The sequence below is a fragment of the Vigna unguiculata genome, chromosome 6, assembly GCF_037176805.1.
Source record: "Vigna unguiculata cultivar grain cowpea cultivar isolate G323 ecotype 2 chromosome 6, ASM3717680v1, whole genome shotgun sequence".
NCBI classification, from domain to species: domain Eukaryota; kingdom Viridiplantae; phylum Streptophyta; class Magnoliopsida; order Fabales; family Fabaceae; genus Vigna; species Vigna unguiculata.
The window spans coordinates 5,886,026-5,906,574 of NC_140797.1; the positions used below are offsets into that span (position 1 = coordinate 5,886,026).

Genomic DNA, 20,549 nt, shown 5'->3' on the forward strand with positions numbered 1-20,549 from the left:
CATAAGCATGGTAGTCATGAGTTGCATCATACATTTCATAGTGACATTCCATTCTTTGGGGAGGATATAAGACCAATATCATTTAGAGATTGGATGTGGGATACCGAGAAATCGGTGCAACCATTGTTTAGTAAATATAGTCAATTTGACATTCTTAGGCATGTTACTTCTAGGTTTATAGGACGTGCATTCGAGTGGTGGCAAGAGAGGCAGTATAGAGTGAAAAAGGGGAGACAATCATGCATTAACACATTTTCTGAATTAAAAGCATGCATGTGGAAACATTTCATTCCCCCTTCATTTAGGATAACTAGAGAGCAACAATCTGTGATAGAAAACTTCATTGACATAGGTGATACATTCATCCAAAATCTTGATAAGTTTTCTAGACTAGAAAAAGATTTTAAGCACAATTTGGACTTGCTCTTGAGTGAACAAAGAAAGAGAGAAAAACACAAGAGAGAGCAAGCAAAACTTAAAAAGCTTCGAGAGTATGAAAAGAAGAGAGAAAAAGAAGAGCTTGAGAAGCTTTGTGCTAAAAGAGAACAAGAGGACAAAGAGATAAAAGAGAAAAAGAAAAGAGATGAAGAAGAAAAGGCAAAAGAGGATAATATTAGAAAAGCCAAAGAAGAGAATGAGAGAAAAGAATTTGAAGCAAGAGAGAAAATAAAACAAGAGAGTGAGCTTGAACGACAATCAAAAGTGGTAGAGTTAAAGAGTATTTCAAGCCTAAGGGAACTCATTGTTAAGGATTTGGTGTACCATCCTTCACCAATTCCTTCCATGAAGACCCAATTTTCAAAGGGAATTCTCCCATCTTTAAACTCTTCTCACTTTTTTATTAAATCTTTTGTTTTGTTTCATTCTCAACCTTTTTGTTCTCCATCTTACACTTATTTCATCCTCCTCCACATATTGTGCCAAAACACACTTTGACTTTAAAATTCATTTCAAAAATCATCTAAGTCAAAGTGTAAGACACTCTTGTGAAGTGGGCCTAATACCAACTTTTTCCAAATTTATAAGCCCACTTTCCCACATTCCCCAATCAATTCTATTGCATGGTCTTCATGATTTTAATCCAATTCTGTTTGATGACTATTGCAGATATGTTTTTGATCCTGGTGGAACCCAGCTTTAGTTGCTGTGAGCCTTAAACAACCCTCTTGATCTGAGGTCAGATCCTCTTCAAGTGGGAGGGGATGATGTGATCCCAATAAGGCTTATAGCTTGGGTCAACGCCTAGGCCCAAATCATGCTCAAGGCCCAATACATGGCCCACATTCACCTTCAAGCCCAAGCCCATCAAGAGGCCCAATAACAAGGAGCATGCTCAAAAAGATCCAATTAGGCTTCATTCAAGATGGTCCAAACCCACATGGGCTTCTCATACTCTTCACATGGGCCAAAGAAGATGTGAAGATTTGAAGAGGTGTATCAAAGAGCAATAGAATAGCAATAAGATTGGCCCATTGTTTAGGCCTTGCTTTCTAGAATAATAAGTCAAACAATGAGTAGTTCAATTGATAAAATTGGGCTTGACTAAGCCCAATAGGAGATTTGGCCATGAACTATCAAAAGAGCCAAGGTGGACTAAGTGAAAGTCAACACTTCTTCCTACACCTCATGGATCCAAAGCATCCAAGGGTTAGGAATGCTTCCTCCTTTTCCAAGGCATCATCCAATGGTCAAGATCAAGCCTCCTTCTCCAAGCTTGATCTAAGGGCCAAGATCAAGACCCACTCCATCCAAGGGCTCACTTTTCTCATGTGTAAATGGCTTCATATAAAAGCCAAAATTTCACTCATTTGTAGACACTCTTGAAATTTTATGCAATAGATGCAACTTGAGTTGAGAGCACTCCTCCCTCTATTGCCTTTGAGAGTCACCACTTTCTAGAGATTTCCTCTCTCTACCTCTAGCCACCTTCCCTAGGCTAGCATAGATTAGGAAATCCTATCACCTCTTTTACCTTCCATTGCTTGCAAGTGCCTTCCAACTTGCCTCCATTCCTTCATCCATTTCCGCTGCCCATGGAGCTCTTCATGCACCTTTGGAGCTCCACCATCCACGCGTATTTATAGAGTCATTAATTATGTCTATCATCCTTATGGGTTGGGCCCCCTTAGCTATTCTGGGCCAACATTCAGATTCTAGATTGGCCTAGGCCAAGCCCAAGTTATGTGTTAGCGTGTTGATATTAGGGGCCTTGTGTGTAATATTCTAAGTTTGGAGTTGGCAACTTATTATTATGTATTGTCCTTTACAGTAGTCGGCTTGGGCCGCTATGTGATCTTGTCTAACCGATTACTCATGTACTGTTTTTATTTGTGGGGTTATACCTAGGTGGTTTTGACCGTGTAGTTACCATAGCCCGCCTAGGTATAGTACATTTTCATTTCATTTCATTTTATTATTATTTATATTTATATTATTATTATTATTGTTATTTTTATTACTATCAATATTACTATTTTATTGTCCGTGTGATATTTTGGGACAATGATTATGTGTTCTTTCTAGTTTGTATATTGTTTCAGTGGTGTAATTTTGTCTCAACTTAATATGTTTTAGCTCCCTACAAAAACCAAAGAACCAAAGTACTACACTTTCCCAATATTTATTTACAACATAAACACAACTTGTCATGAATCAATGATAATTGGAAATCATAAAATTTGACCAGAAACAAACAAATTAATTGTCCTAAAGCAACAATTACTCATTGAGGAGAAAGAATAATGTCTTTAAGTGTAGGGAAGATTTATGATTTTCTATAGAACCATGGTTCTACCTCTTATAATGTATCTCCTAGAAGTATCACCCTGCCCTCTTAAATATTCAACACTCTTTATGAAAACCTCAAACTTCTTGATCTCCTCTATTGTAACCTTCACAACATTATTCTCAATTACAAATTCCACATTCTGCAATACAAATTAAATCTCAATTTCCAAATGATAAATGAGGACTCAAATGTTGTCCAAGTTCTTTATAATGAAAGAAATTATATATTATAAAAATAATCAATCACAATATTGTACTACAAAACACAACTATATTCGTATTACTTTTTTTCTGATAAGTATAATACGAACTTAAAACCATAAAAGACCATGCATAAAAACAAATTCAAACACAATACACAATGAACTTAAAACCATGAAAGACCATACATATAAACAAACTCAAACACAATAACACAATTAAAGAACTTATAACCTACTTATCCACTAGAACTTATAACCTACTTAACATTTTTCGAAAACAAATACGAAAAGTTACTATATAATACCAAATATACTACCATATTTTCATAAAGAATTCCATAATATATTGTAATGACATTCATTCAGTAATAAACTTCATCCAATCATAATTATCTAATCAAATCCACAATTTATATTAATTATCAATGCAGTTAAACAACTAAACCATATCAACGTTAACAAAATACAATAACAAAATAAAAAAAAAAACTATAATTTGTTGTTGAATGCAATATTGTACTAAAGTTGTAAGATAACCTGCTTGTTGACTACAATATGGAACTAAAGTTGTAAGAGTTAAAAATAAAATTTGATAGCCAAAACACACTAACAAAAATACAACAATACTAAAGCATTAAAAAATATACTAAAATTTGCTTGGTGTTCAACATATACATAAGCATCTCAACAACTTACATGTTACCCAAAGTATTACAAAACCCGCAAACACAATATTCTGACACAGAACAATCAAAACTCCGTAACAAAACAAACTATAACATACTACATTGAAAAATGGAAAACCCTATGCAATCATTCCGACATTCCCTTTCTTTGGATCCACGATTGTTTATGAAATATTAAAAATATTGGGGGAGCTTAAGAAACACACCATGGACTCCTGAAACTTAACTCCAGCATAACCATCAGAAAAATAGAAACACGAAACCAATTGTCCAATAACAAATAATATGCTCCAGTACCCTGAAATAAATGAATCCACACAAATCAACAAAAAGTTATAATAAAAACTAATTAAATCATTTATTTCTAGTTTAAATGGAATGATTTATAAACAATTATAAAAGTTGAAAACAATACCTTTAAAATGAAAACCAAAACCTATAGATCAGTTGGTGACATAATCATTACAGTCTTGCTAGTCATGATTGACATTTTTTTGACTCTCAAGAATATTCTCCAAAAACTTAATTTATTCTGTAGGGAGGGAAGGCCATCTTTCATTTGAGAGGGGCTATCTTGATTCAAATACATATTCAACAATGGAACTTTTACTGCACCTAGGCGACCTAACACAACTATACGGTATAACCCGCCTACATAAGACCCCGCGAGCATGCAAACAGTTATCAAATAAATCAACAGACAACCATAAGCGGCTTAGGCCGCCTATTTCAGGGGACAAGACAACATCTGTCGACCATTCCATACTTAGAATATTAAGACAAAACCCCTAGGACGAACAATAGCCCAGCCCATGACAAGTTCAAACATAATTAATAAACTATAAATACGCACGGACCACAGTAATTAAAGGTACGCATTCATTAATCCTTTAATCACGAGATTTGACTTTCTGAGAATCTTTTGGCTGACTTGATCATCGGAGTCCTATCCACAGGTAACCCCTCATTGGTCAAAGCCGTGATACCAGCAGATGACATGCGTGAGCCAAGGAGAAGCCAACTAGAGAGATTGCGGATTGAGGTAAGGTGATGTTTGTGTCTGACTTCTCTTATTTATTCTCCGTAAGAACAATTGGCGCCCACCGTGGGGCAAAATATAAAACCTTACATATCAATGCACACACTATCGACGATGGTTTCTACTCGTAACAGAGCTGAAGTCACGAAGCAACCGGAAGCAGGTCCCACAGCGCCTGCCAGCACCACCCCGGACTTGGCCACTATCCTTGAAGGCCAAGTTAAGATGCAACAAGAGCTCATTGATCTGAGAAAGCGTAGTGCTGATGAGATGGAGGCACTCAGGCAATAAAACTCACAGCTGAGGAGGAAGATTGAGGCTGACCCCACCTAGAAGGGGAAAGCCAGGGAAGCGTCAGAGTCTCCCAAGTCTCCGGCTTACCAGTCCAATGAGGAAGAAAACAAGTACAACCCTACCCCGCACACCTTCACCACCACTTAGCAGACACCCATCATCTCCACTCTCCCCAAACACACCGCAACACCTACCCCCGCAACCACATTTTCTACTACTCATATACCGCCTCACAACTTCACCACTACTTTCCCTACCCTCGTCCACCACCCAATTCTGCCACACCCATTACCACCCCAACCACCCAGGCGTCGCCACCCTTTGACTGATGCCATCACCAACACCCCTCTCCTTGCCTAATGGGAACCCTTCACACTGACTCGTTATACGGGAGAAACCAACCTTGACGCACACCTGAAAATATACATAACCAATGTCGCCCTCTATACATCCCACGATGCCATCTTCTGCAAAGCTTTTCCCACCACTTTCAAAGGTCCCGCCCTTGAATGGTTCACTACCCTCCCGCCATACTCCATTGACTGTTTTGACACACTCTCCCACATGTTTACTACCCATTTCGCTGGCAGCCGCCTACATCAAACCACCACTCTCTCCCTCCTCGGTGTCAGACAAGAACAAGACGAGACGCTGCGGGCTTTCATCGGTCGCTTTAGTAAGGCTAACCTCTGCAAACCCCATCTCAACCAAGAAATGATACTACAGTTTATGGCCCTCACCCTCAAACCTGAACAGTTCGCAAATAACGTCTACCTCCACCCACCCGCATCTATGCATTAACTTAAGCTACGTGTCGCGGACTATATCCACATGGAAGAGATGCAGACCCTTCACACCAAGTTCTACAATGATTACACCCCCTCAACTACAACCCCTGATAAACCACCCCCATGGCCTGACTCCAAACCTAGAGAACCCAGACAACCACGTTTCACCAGATACGCGTCGCTAAGTGTCCTAGATCCCGCCTTCTTGACGAAGCCCTCCATGCCGACCTCATCCCACCACCTCGGAAAACATCTAACCCTCCCAACGCAGACATGACCAAGTACTGTCGTTACCACAAAAACAATGGCCATACCACAAATGAGTGCAAAGCACTCTAAGATAAAATAGAAGAATCGGTTCGCGTAGGCCATTTCCGCCGCTTTATCCGTAGAGACGAACGCCCACATCCATCATGATCGATCACAGATATCCCCCCCGCAGTACTTACCACGACTGACGCCCCACCCACCCAACCAGCCAAGACCCACAACCTCCCCGTACTGACATCACCCTGTTTGATCCCCAACTACGTGGCACAATTAACACCATCTCTAAAGCCTTTGCTAGCGGTGGATCCACCTCCTCACTTAGAAAGAAACATCTTCGCCAACTCCAGTCTATTAACCACATAACCCACTCTCACCACAGATGTCGCATGCCCCTCATTACCTTTACCGATGATGATTTCCATGGCGTCGACCACCAGCAGGACGATCCCATGGTCGTCACTTTCAAACTTGAGAACTACGTGGTAAAAAAGGTCCTCATCGACCAGGGCAGCTCGGTTGACATTCTATACTGGACAACATACCAAAAACTCCAGCTTCCCACCAATGCCATGATCCCCTATCACGAACCTATATACGGTTTCTCTTGGGAGAAGCTTTCCAGTCGTGGGTACATAGACCTTCAAACTATTTTTCGCAATGGCATTCAATCCAAAACAATTTGCATCTGCTTCCTTATTGTCGACACGCCCACATCATACAATGTCCTCCTCGGCCAACCATCCCTCAACACTTTAGGCGCTATCATCTCTACACTTCACCTTGCCATAAAATTCCCCTTTCCGTTTGGTCACATCCTTACCATCCACGACGACCAACGACTCGCACGAGAATGCTACATGGATAGCCTACGTCCCTAATTACCAATCTTGAACAAACAACATTGAACGCCCACCCGACTCTGACATAGCCTTGTCAGGTAATGACTTGGATCCCAGGCTAGGACGCGACGCACGTCTCGAACCAGTTGATGACATTGTACCCATGGAACTCTCTAATGGCCGAACCCTCAAGCTAGGCACCGGCCTCCAACAAGAACAGCGTGATATCCTGACACCCACCCTCATCAACAACACCGACCTATTTGCCTGGTCAGCCATAGACTTACCCAGCGTCGACCCTCAAGTCGTAGTCCACAAGTTGTCTATCTATAAGGAAGCCAGATATGTCTCCCAAAAGAAGCGGAAACTCGGTGAAGAACGTCGATTGGCAGCAAAAGTAGAAGTCGACAAGTTACTTAACGCATGCTTCATCAAGGAAGCCCACTGCACCACCTGGCTATCCAATGTGGTTCTGGTAAAAAAAGTAAATGGCAAATGGCGCATGTGTGTTGACTATACGGATCTCAATAAGGCCTGCCTAGAGACGCTTATCCCCTACCCAACATTGATCGGCTAGTTGACAGTGCAGTCGGTAACAAGGTCCTTAGTTTTTTGGACGCATACTCCGGATACAAGCAGATCCCAAAGGCCACAACCGACATGAAAAAGACCGCTTTCATCACTGACGATCCCAACTACTTTTACAAGGTCATGCCTTTCGGCCTAAAAAACGCAGGAGCAACTTATCAACGATTGATAGACAAAGTCTTCAGCCACATAATGGGCAAGTGTGCCGAAGTGTATGTCGACGACATGGTTGTCAAATCCCCAAGCCACCACCAGCATGCGCAGGACTTATCCATAGTATTTTCCGCATTACGATAGTACAACCTCAGACTCAACCCTGAAAAGTGCATTTTCGGCGTCGATCGTGGGAAATTCCTTGGCTTCATGCTAACATAACGCGACATCGAAGCAAACCCCAAAAAGTGTAATGCCATAATCGATATGCGAAGCCCCAACATTATCAAAGAAGTACAATGCCTCATTGGCCGCTTAACCGCCATCTCCCACTTCCTACCCAAATTAGCCGAGCAAACCCAACCCATCATCCAACTACTCAAGAAATCTGCCAAGTTCTCTTTAAACGACGAATGTGAGCAAGTCTTCCAAAACCTCAAAACCTCCTTTACAACTCCACCTATCCTCCATAAGCCGGACCTCCACCAACCCCTCCTCGTCTACATTACCGCAACAGATCACACTGTAAGTGTCGCGCTAGTTCAGGACATCATTGGTACTCAACGCCCCGTATACTTTGTTAGCCGAACCTTGTAAGACCCAGAAACTACAAATGGTGGAAAAGCTAGCACTATCCTTAGTGCATGCAGCACGACGCCTACGCCCCTACTTCCAAAACCACAACATCATCGTCAAGATCGATTATCCCATTTAGAAAATACTCCAAAAGCTAGACCTTGGTGGTCGCATGTCATCTTGAGCCGTGGAATTGTCTGAGTTCAACATTCGTTACGAACCACACGGCCCCATCAAAGCTCAATGCCTTCTTGACTTCATCAATGACCTTCAACACACCCTAGAAGAAGACCAATGGACACTTTGTGTAGACGGTTCTTCAAATCCAAAGGGTGCAGGAGCCGATATCGTCTTAGAAGGCCCTAACGATATCCTCATCGAAAAATCTCTCCACTTCGCCTTTAAAACCTCCAACAATCAAGCCGAATATGAAGCCATCCTAGTTGGCTTATCCTAACCAATTCCAAGCTCACAGTAGGCCATCTGAACGATGAATTCGAAATCAAAGACCCTATCCTTCTGCAATACTATTATTCCTGCGGAGAACAAATAAGAGATGTCAAACACAAATATCACCTTACCTCAATCCACAATCTCTCTAGTAGGCTTCCTCCTACTTGCATATGTTAACTACGGGTATCTCGGCTTGGACTGGCCTGTACCAAAGAGGGGTTACCTGCGGAGAAGACTCCGACGCTCAAGTCTCCGACGCTCAAGTCAGCAAAGGATTCTCAAAAAGTCAAATCTCGTGATTAAGAGATTAATGAATGCATACCTTTAATTGTTGGGGTCCACGCGTATTTATAGTTTATTAATTATGTCTGGCCACGTCATAGGCTAGGCCCTTATTTGGGCCACAAGTGGGCCTGGACCTAGCCCAAGCCCCTTAGCTCAATCATTGTGGGCCTTAGGGGCTTTGGTAGTAATTCTTTAAGTCTGTAAGGGTCGTCAGGTTCTCGTTTCGTCTTCTGAAGTAGGCGGCTTAGGCCGCTTACTCTTGTCTGCTTACTCTTGTCCGCTTGATTTATTTGGTTACTATTTGCATCCCTGGGGTTATGTAGGTGGATTTTACTGTTATAGTCATATTAGGCCGCCTAGGTGTAGTACACCAGTCCCCCAGCCTGTGTCGGTATACCTATAGTGACAAAGAATGAGAAGTGTAAGCATTTTTGTTAGGCCGCCTAGGTGCAGTACACCAGTTCCCCAGCCTTTAAGTGTGATGAACAGTGTTAAGGCTAAAGTCCTAATAGGTGGTGGTAGGTGAAAAGGTGTAGATGTTAGTGGTCTAATCATAAGGGTTTTGCACCGTCGTTTGAAGTATTGTGACTTTTCGTATGCGTTGTGACACTTCGTGTGTCTTATAACTTTTGGCGGGAAGGAATTGTAGCGGTTCAGATTGATGTTTATAAATGAGGATGCTATTGAAAGTTTGTTCATGTTGGCTCATTTGTAAGAAATCTGAGATTAGTGATTTGTGTGCGTTAGAGCTGTCCGATTAGTTTTGTGTTCCTACCGGCATCTTACTTACTAAAAAAGTTATGTCTATTACTAGCGATAGTATTTCATTATCTACATCGAGTAATGGGAGTGGGTGATCTAGGGAAGGTGTAGGTAGACAATCTCATGAGGGGAATGACAGTCCTGTGGTTGGGACATGGAGGATTCCGATGGAGACGGTAACTGAGGTGAGGGAAGACCTTCTAGAGGAGATAGTAGAGTGTAGTTGGTCAGCTAACTGGTTATGAATGGGTCACTACAGATGTCCAGAATCAATATTCATTATTTAGATGGTCAAGGTTGCTTAATTAATAGCTTAACTGTACTCCTGTCGTAGGGAGGGATGTAAGCCGTGATATAATGTCTTTGGAGCGAGTGATTGTTATTGAACGCGTCTGCCACGGCCAGGAGGGAGCGATTGATAAGTTTTTCTACATATATATGTGTCATTTTTCACAATTGCACGTGAGGCTACCGTTTGATGACTTTACCATAGGGGTAATTCGTCTACAAAATGTTGCTCCTACCCAGCTACATCCGAATAGTTAGGCGTACTTGCAAGCCTTTCGCATTCTCAGCCGCTCGTTATACATGCAACCTTCTCCGCAAGCATTTTTGTATTTCTATGACAAGACCACGGCAGCTGACGACATGGTTATCTTTGGTGAGTCAGCCAAGTATAAGCAGACTGGACGCGTTCACCCAGTCATTCAAACATTTCAAGGATGGATTCTTCAAAGCAGTAGTGAAAGAGGCTAGGAGATCATATTTCTATAACTATGACGGGAGTACTAAGTTCTTTCTTAGTTTGACCGATAACCCTTGGCGATATAAGGACATGAAGATTAAGAAGTTGTCAGTGGCAAATAAGGAGGTGGTGGAGACGCCGATGAAGTTTAATGATAGGCTGCCCACTAAGGGCTTAATTAGGGTTTATAATTCGGTTCATTTGATTGTTGAGATTGAAGGTATCTTTTTGTAATTTTAAGTGCTATAATATGTGTAAGTCAACTAACCAGCTATGAATTATGTGTAAGTCAACTAACCAGCTAATTGGAGAGCGGTTGGAAAATATAACACGAACTTATGTCCGCGATCATTCGCAAAGGGAGACCTAGTTTGGAGAATGGCCAGCAGCGCAAGAAAGAAGGATGGAAAATTCTCCGCCAATTGGGATAGCCCGTACCAAATATGTGATGATTGAGGAGGCGGTGCTTACAAGCTTGAACAATTATTAGGCGAAGAGATACCGAATACATGGAATGTATCTCATCTTAAATTTTACTTCAATTAGACTACTTACTGTACCGAATACTTGTAACCTTGGGTGTACTCTTTTTCCTCACCTAGCATCTTTCCCTAAGGAGGGTTTTGGCCAGGCAATTTTTAATGAGGCATCCCAAAATTCTTGAATAAAACAAAGGGTTCTTGATCACACGCTCAACTCTTTATCCATCTTTTACTCGCTTAAGTTCCCCACCCTTACCATAACTAAGCGGCCTGGGTCGAACACCCCTTATGTATTTTTTTTAATCGCTTAAGTTCCCCTCCCTTATCACAAGTAAACGGCCTGGGTCGAACACCCTTTATATGTTCTAATCGCTTAAGTTCCCCACCCTTACCACAAGTCAGCGGCCTGGGTCGAACACCCTTTATATGTTTTTAATCGCTTAAGTTCCTCACCCTTACCACAAGTAAGCAGATTGGGTCGAACACCCTTCATATGTTTTTAATCGCTTAAGTTCCCCACCCTTACCACAAGTAAGCGGTCTGGGTCGAACACCTTTTATATGTTTTAATCGCTTAAGTTCCCCACCCTTACCACAAGTAAGTGGCCTGGGTCGAACACCCTTTATATATTTTAATCACTTAAGTTTCCCATCCTTACCACAAGTAAGCGGCCTAGGTCAAACACCTCTTATATGTTTTTAATCGCTTAAGTTCCCCACCCTTACCACAAGTAAGCGGCCTGGGTCAAACACCCTTTATATGTTTTTAATCGCTTAAGTTCCCCACACTTACCACAAGTAAGCGGTCTGGGTCGAACACCCTTTATATATTTTAATCGCTTAAGTTCCCCACCCTTACCACAAGTAAGCGGCCTGGGTCGAACACCCTTTATATGTTTTAATCGCTTAAGTTCCCCACCCTTACCACAAGTAAGCAGCCTGTGTTGAACACCCTTTATATGTTTTTAATCGCTTAAGTAACAATATATCGAATACGTAACAAATCCATACTAATAGCATTCAACAATCGCGTTCCTACACAATATACTATCATCATCAACCAACACGACAAATATCTGAAAACGTGCATCATATTTAAAAGAAAGAAAAATAGTGTACGGGTTATTACAGACTTAGAATTCATAACAAATAGTAAATATAAAGCCTATATTCTAAGCCGCCTTCTCCTCATCACCTTTTGCAACCACTGCCACTTCAGCATTCACATCTTCATCGACCGCCACCCTCTCCGCCTCCTCCTCAGGATTAGTCTCGACCTCGCTTATGAGTTGGACATCAACTACGTCCTTATTCACATCAAACCTGGAATCTGACTCATCTACGTCTTTGAAAAATAAGGCCTCCTGCTCACGCCCTTCTGAAACCCATTAATATGTTCCCGAATTATATAACCTTTAAGGTCCTCCAATTAACTTCCAGGCCATCATGCTTCTCCTTTAATTCGTCATAATCCATCTCCAGATCCGCAATTTAGCCCTTCAACTTCCCCTCCGAGTCCAAGCAGCGTACTTTCCAGGTCCCCAACCTTTTTTACTCCTTTAGCCATTCCTTTCTCTCCTTCTCCCAGGCCGCTTTCTCCTCGGCATGCTTATCCACTAGATTTTGCAGTTCCTCTACCTTTGACCGACTCCCATCCATCAACTCCCTTTGCAGCATACTACCACCCTACGACCCAAAATTAACGCCTTGCTACTAAATTCTACCATAGCCTTCACCATGGCATACGGCTCCATGTTATCAATGGAGTTAACTAGTGTTTCTGACAAATTGATCTCTATATCCTTTCGTACGGTCGTCTCCGGGAATTCTATCAGTCCAGCTTCTGGCTTCATAGCCCCACTTGACGATCCCGGCCCCAACAAGGCGGCCCTCACTTTCTTCACATCCTTTCCTCCACCATACCTAGCGGGCAGCTCCGCTTTCCTTTTCTTTCCTTTGTGAACGTGCACTTTGTTTCATAATTCAGATAGGAGGTCGAGGTAGGTGCACATATTTTGGTGGTTTTGATCCGAGTCGTATAGTTCTCGGTGGAGAGATGGTTCGCCAATTTCTACTGGAATCATGGCCTTTGCGCCGTATACTAGGCTAAAAGAGGATTCATTTGTTGTTGACTGGGGGTACACCTGTAGGCCCACAACACTTCTATTAAATCTTCTGGCCATCAGCTCGTGGCGTTATCCAATCTTTTGTGCAACCCTACTAGTATAACTTTGTTGGCTGCTTCGGCTTGACCATTGGTCTGCAGATGTTCGACAGAGCTAGTTACAGTTTGATGCTGAGGCCGGTGTAAAACTTAGCGAGTTCTTTGTCTATGAACTGTCGACCATTGTCGGTTATGATTGGATATGGGACGCCACAACGACATATGATATCTTTCAGGCAAACTACTGGACTTGTTGAGCTGTGATGGTGGCTAATTGTTTGGCTTCTATCCATTTGGTGAAGTAATTAATGTCTACTATCAAAAATTTCACTTGGCCTTTTCTCGGGGTAAAGGAGCCGAGAATGTCCATTCCCTACTTTGCAAAGGGCCATGGGGAGATTATGGAGTGGAGTGGTTCTTGCTTCTAATGGATGAGGTTGCCATGCTTTTGGCACGGTATGCATTTTTTGACAAAAGTGTGGTAGTCTGCCTCCATAGTTGGCCAAAAGTAACCGGCTCGGAGTATTCTGGTGGCCACATATGCCTTCGTGCAATTCTTTTATTATGTATTGGGCTTGTTCGGTTGTGACGCATTTGAGGAGTGGTTGAATGATCCCCGCTTGTATAAGTCATCCCCTATCATCGTATACCTGGCGGCTTTAGCCAGCCAGCTCTTGTCAGCGTCAGGCGGAGGGATACCGATTTTAAGATATTGGATGTAGGGAGTTGTCTAGTTGTTGGCTTGGTTTTAGGCTAGGTTTAGGCAAATGTTTGTTGTGGACGGTGCGGATAATGTCTATTGTAAGAGGGATATGTGCCGGCTTTTTAGCTTAATGTTGGTTAGTTTAGATAGTGTGTTGGCTCTAACATTTTCACTTATGGGGATGTATTGGACGCACACACGTTCAAAAGCGGATTGGATGACGTTGCAGACTAGGTGATAGTATTGCAGGATGGTAGAGTCTTTGCCCACTGTGAGTTTGGAATTGGTTTTGCACGTGAGTGTTTTGACGCCAACTTCGTGTGCGAGGGATAAGCCGGCTAGGATGGCTTCATATTCGGCTTGATTGTTGGAGGTCTTAAAGGCAAAGTGGAGGGATTTTTCAATGAGTATGTCGTTGGGGCCTTCAAGAACGATATCGGCCCCTGCCCCCTTCAGATTTGAAGAACCATCTACGTAAAGTGTCCATTGGTCCTCTTCAAGGGTGTGTTGTAAGTCGTTTAAAAAGTCGAGAAGGCATTGAGCTTTTATGGGGCCGTAGGGTTCGTAACGTGTGTTAAACTCCGATAGTTCCTTGACCCAAGAGGACATGTGGCCGACAAGGTCTAGCTTTTAGAGTATCTTCTGAATGGGATAATTGGTTTTAACGATGATGTTGTGGTTTTGGAAGTAGGGGCGTAGGTGTCGTGCTGCATGTACTAGGGATAAGGACAGCTTTTCCACCATTTGGTACCTGTTTTCTGGATCCTGCAAGGTTCGGCTGACGAAGTATATGGAATGTTGAGTGCCAGCGACATCCTGAACTAGCGTGGCACTTACAGTGTGATATGTTGCGGTAATGTAAACGAGAAGGGGTTGGTGGATATTCGACTTATGGAGGATAGGTGGTGATCTTAAGGAGGCTTTGAGGTTTTGGAAGACTTGCTCACATTCGTCGTTCCAAGAGAACCTTGCGGATTTCTTAAGTAGTTGAATGATGCGCTGGGTTTGCTCAGCTAATTTGGGTAGGAAACGGGATATGGCGGTCAGACGGCCAATGAGGAGTTGTACTTCCTTGACATTATTGGGGCTTCTCATCTTAATAATGGCATTACATTTTTCGGGCTTTGCTTCTATGCAGCGTTGTGTTAGCATGAAGCCAAGTAATTTGCCACGATCGACGCTGAAAACATATTTTTCAAGGTTGAGGTGGAGGTTGTACTACCGTAATGTAGAGAATACTGTGGATAAGTCTTGAGCATGCTGGTGATGACTTGGGGATTTAACAACCATGTCATCGATGTACACTTTGACAAACTTGCCCATTATATGGCTGAAGACTTTATCCATCAATCGTTGATAAGTTGCTTTTGCGTTTTTCAGGCCGAAAGGCATGACCTTGTAAAAATAGTTGGCGTCGTCTGTGATGAAGGCAGTCTTGTTCATGTCGGTTGTGGCCATTGGGATCTGGTTGTATCTGGAGTATGCATCTAGAAAACTGAGGACCTTGTTGCTGGCTGCACCGTCAACTAGCCGGTCAATATTGGGTAAAGGGTAAGCGTCTCTAGGGCAGGCCTTATTGAGATCTGTATAATCGACGCACATTTGCCATTTGCCATTTGCTGTTTTGACCAGAACTACATTAGAAAGCCAGGTGGTGTAGTGGGCTTCCTCGATGAAGCCTGCGCTTAGTAACTTGTCGGCTTCGACTTTTGTTGCTAGTCGACGTTCTTCGCCAAGCTTCCATTTTTTCTGGAAGACGTATCCGACTTCTTTATAAATGGAGAGCTTGTTGATTGCAACTTGAGGGTCAACGCCGGGTAAGTCAGCGGCTGACCAGGCAAAGAGGTCGGTGATGCTGATTAGGGTGGGTGTTAGTATGTCACGCTGTTCTTGTCGGAGGTCGGTGCCCAGTTTGAGGGTGCGTCCATTAGGGAGTTCTAAGTCTACAGTTTCATCGACTTGTTCGAGGCGTGCATCGCATCCTACTCTAGGGTCCAAGTCATTCCCAGATAAGTGTCAGAGCCGGGTGGGCACTCAATGTTGTTTGTTTGGAGGATGGGTAGTTATAGACGTAGGCTGCCCATGTAGCATTCGCGCACGAGCCGTTGGTCGCTGTGGATGGTAAGAATCTCACCAGATGGAGATGGGAATTTCATGGCCAAGTATGTCGTAGATACAACAATGCCTAGAGTGTTGAAGGATGGTCGGCTGAGGAGGACATTGTATGATGTAGGCGCGTCTACGACAAGGAAACGAATGGGGATTGTTTTGGTTTGAGTGCCATCACGAAAAACGGTATGGAGATCGATGTACCCGCGAGTGGAGACCTTCTCCCTGGAGAAGCCGTATATAGGTTCATCATAGGGGACCATGGCAGTAGTGGGAAGCTGTACTTTCTGGTATGTCATCCAATATAAGATGTCAACTGAATTGCCTTGGTCGAAAAGAGCCTTCTTGACCGCATAGTTTTTAAGTTCGACCGTGATGACTATGGGGTCGTCCTGCTGGTGATCGATGCCATGGAAATCATCGTCTGTAAAGGTAATGAGAGGCATGCAGCGTCTATGGTGGGAGTGGGTTATGTGGTTAATGGACTAGAGTTGGCAGAGATGTTTCTTTTTGGCTGAGGAGGTAGACCCGCCACTAGCAATGCCGCCAGAGATGGTGTTAATTGTGTCGCATAATGGGGGATCAGTTAGGGCAACATCAGTGAGGGCAGATTGGGGTTCATGGCTGGTTGGTTGGGTGGGGCGCCTGTCGCGGCGAGAATCGGTAAAAGGGTGGCGACACCTGGGTGGTTGGGGTGGTAATGGATGAGACGAAATAGGATGATGGATGAAGGTGGGAAAGGTGGAAGTAAAGTTGTAAGGTGGGATATGAGTAGTGGGAAGGGTGGCAGCGGGGGTAGGTGTTGCGGGGTGTCCTGGGAGGGTGTGGTGCAAGTGTGTGTGATGGGTAGAGATGATGGGTGTCTGCTGTGTGCGGGGTAGGATTGTACTCGCTTTCTTCCTCATTAGGCTGGTAAGCTGGAGACTTTGTGGCTTCTGATGCTCCTTTGGCTTTTCCCTTCTGGGTGGGGTCAGCCTCAATCTTCCTCCTTAGTTGGGAGTTTTCTTGTCTGAGAGCCTACATCTCATCAGCACTGCGCTTCTTCAGATCAGCCATCTCTTGTTACATTTTGGCTTGGCCTTCAAGGATGGCGGCCAAGTCCGGGATGGTGCCAGTAGGCGTTGCAGGCCCTGATTCAGTTTGCTTCGTCACTCTAGCTCTGCTGCGAGTAGAAACCATCATCAAGAAAGGCGAGATGATACGTAAGGTGTTACTTCGTGCCCCACGGTGGACGCCAATTGTTCCGCTTGATTTATCTGGTTACTATTTGCATCCTTGGGGGTTATGTAGGCGGACTTTACTGTTATAGTCATGTTAGGCCGCCTAGGTGCAGTACAACTATCATCTTATCCACAACGTCATCCAATCCGCTTTTGATCGTGTATGCTCCAACACATCCCTAGAAGTGAAAATGTCAGGGCCGACATCCTATCTAAACTAGCCAGTAGTAAACTAAAAAGCTGGCACAAATCCTTCTTACAATATACATAATCCGCACCATCTACAACAAACATTCGCCTCAAACTGGACCCGAACCACGCTGAAAACTAGACGACTCCCTACATCCAATATCTCAAAATCGGTCCGTCACGAAATTCACTTGAAAACCACTTTGATTGGTGGTCTACCGATTGAAGGTCGGGGAACACCATCCATACGCAGCGGAAGACTCGATAAAGGACGATTCTCTCTGGTTTCTCACTAGAAACTCACACACACACACATAGTGTTTTGAACCCTAGGAGGAGAAATCAATAAAAGCTCAAATGGAAGAATTGGACAACATCAAGTGAGAGATTTAATAGACAAACTCAAAGGATAGCCAACAAAGACAATCAAGAAACAAAGGCAAAGCAATAAGGGATGGCACACAAAAGAGAACCTAAAGAATAGGTCTAGAATATGGTCAAACAAAACCAAAATTCAAACAAGACTAAAAAAACAAGTTAAATCAAGAGCATATGCACATTATTTTTCAAAGGAATGGTCAATACTAAGTTGTGAACTGTTTTTGATTCACTCATTCTTTTCACTCAAATGATTCACACACTATCTGGCATTGCATATTTTCGCATCATATATCTTTTCCACAAATTTTATTTTCAACTTACACAGATCATGTGCATCTATTCCTTTAAATCACAGTTCACTTCAATTGCAGTTTTCCAAGTCCATTCAAATGGTCAATTGCATATAACAGATTTCAAAATTGATTCAACTAAAAAAATGATGAAAAGCACACTAAACAACAATGACTTCGCAAGAAACTCTAGGGCAATGCAAACAATTAGCAATATGTAGCAGACTTGAATTAGCAAGACCAACAATTCTGTAGCAGAATTCACACAAATGAATCAGACATCATAAAACACTATTGAGTTAAATAGATAGCAGTGGTAGAAAACAGAAATGACTGATGTTGAATCAAGGAAACAGAAATGGCCAAAAACAACTATAGTGAACAATGAAGGCCAGAAAGGAGACATCAAAAATAGAATGTGCAAGATTCATTGCCACACAACATGATATAACCAAGGAGTACACAACAACAATATGCAACTCAATCAGCTCAGACAAGCACAAAAGTCTGCCAGTTATGAATATGTTGTAAATTAATGTAAGCAAAGAAAATCAACCTTGGATAGGTGGAGAAATATTAGAAACACTAATTCAGCAAAACAGAACACCATAATATATTTTCTCAAGGTAATTGATATTGCAAAAGCTGTAGTGAAAACAACAACAGGATCTCGGCCAAAGCATTCAAATTAAGAAACTAAAGTGCTTCCAACACATAAAACAACACAATGGAGTGAAATAGATGTAGTCTTTAAACTACTATGCAAAATATGTTTCAATCACAAGACCTCACACCAATACTGGAATGAAAACACGGTATTGGTTTTAAAATCAAGCATTGAGTCAAACAAATTACCAAAAACTCAGCAGTTGCACATTGGCCTGCAAAACTAAAGTAGTTTGCACATAGCAGAAAAGTCAAAGTGTAGCTTAGAAACAACTAAGGCAAACAAAACAACAAAGACTCAGCCTATGTGTGGACCAAAACCAACTAGACTTCCATGTAAACAATCTAAATAGAATCAGATGTATCATGAATGCAGTGGAAGAAGTAGAGTTAAGTCATTACAATCATTGGTCAGCAATGGATTTTTCTATCATGAATACAGAGGCAGTTTAAGCATAATTGAACAAGAAGAGTATCAATTGGCACTGTAGACAATTTGCTAATGATCTAATAACAAATTCAGAACTCATACAATCACAAGAACTAATCAATTAAAAATAGAACAGAACATAGACTGAACAAAAGTGAAACAATGAACAATAAACAAATTAGGCACAACGTCTATGGAATTCAGTGACATATAAAACGAATTAAACAAAAACTAAGACAAAACACAAGAATAGAAAATTGAAAGCTAGGTAATCAAATTGAAAATAAAACCTAACTAACATGCATTGAGCGGCAGATTCAACAATCTAGACATTTCGTCATAGTATTGATTCAGGAAAATTAGAACAAACATTTTGGAATCAATATCAACAATAAAACACAACGGCACAAATTCAAAAGAGAAAAAATCAGACTCAAGCAGAGCATGAACAAGACAGATTCAAACAAAAAATTAAAGAAGAACAAAAATAAGATGAAGAACACTTATCTTTGAAGACCTCTGAGAACCGAGTGGCTCTAAATACCACTTGATGAGGCCAGTCTGTCTCGAAATTTGCCGGAAAACCTCTCCAATTGGTGTTCTACTGATTGAAGCTCGCGGAAGACCATCCATATGCAGCGGAACACTCGATAAAGGATGATTCTCTTTGGTTTCTCATTGGAAACTCACACACACACACGGTGTTTGGAGCCCTAGGAGGAGAAATCCTCATCTAAGGGGAAGGGTGAGCTGACGAATGGGGGTTTATCTCAACCACTATCTCATTCATCTAAGTTGATCCATACATGAGGTTGGCTTGCCTTTATATAGGTGGAAAGGCAGCCGATAAACAACAACGAAGAGGAGGCCATCTAACAGATTCCTAACGACAACAAAAGGAAAAACGTGAAAGGAGAAAAGGAGGGTTCAAGTAAAACAAGGGTATATCGAATCCCAGCGGTTGGTGATTCACACGTGATGAAGAATCCCTAACAAAGGCTTTACGAAAGGAACGCGTGATGGTTTGAGGCAAGAAAAGCCAACGACGCCTCTTGAGAAGAAGGAATTAGACGCTTGAAGTGAGAAACCCTAGCACAACTTTCACGTGGGAGAAAAGTTTGCTTATGCGTGGAGAGTACTTGATTGGGCTGTTGAATGATGAGTCTCGACCCAATTAAAAACAAATGAAGAAAGATGCATGCTACACGTGGAGGAAAAATGTGTTGTTGGGCTGCACTTGTCACGCGTAGAAGAGCTTTCTGGTTGCAGGCCCATAGAAGACTCAATTAGGCGATGCTTGAAGAATGCGCTGGATGCCATTTTGTAGACGTGTGAGGTGTGCAAATGAAATTGGGATGCTCGAGGCCCAATCAAGAGGGGTGAGGAAATCTGGTGTGTGCGGAAGGCATGGAGAAGAATTAGGCCACAAGCCCAATGCCAACATTTCA

General features: G+C 42.4%; 1 long non-coding RNA gene across 1 annotated transcript; it reads right to left on the reverse strand.

The window, feature by feature from the left end:
- Positions 1-3,606: 3,606 nt before the first annotated feature.
- Positions 3,607-20,289, reverse strand: LOC114187749 (uncharacterized). Its single transcript, XR_003605338.2, has 2 exons — positions 4,092-20,289; positions 3,607-3,974 (listed from the first exon to the last, which is right to left on the reverse strand). It is a non-coding gene; the product is annotated as an uncharacterized LOC114187749 (long non-coding RNA).
- Between the last annotated feature and the right edge of the window lie 260 nt (positions 20,290-20,549).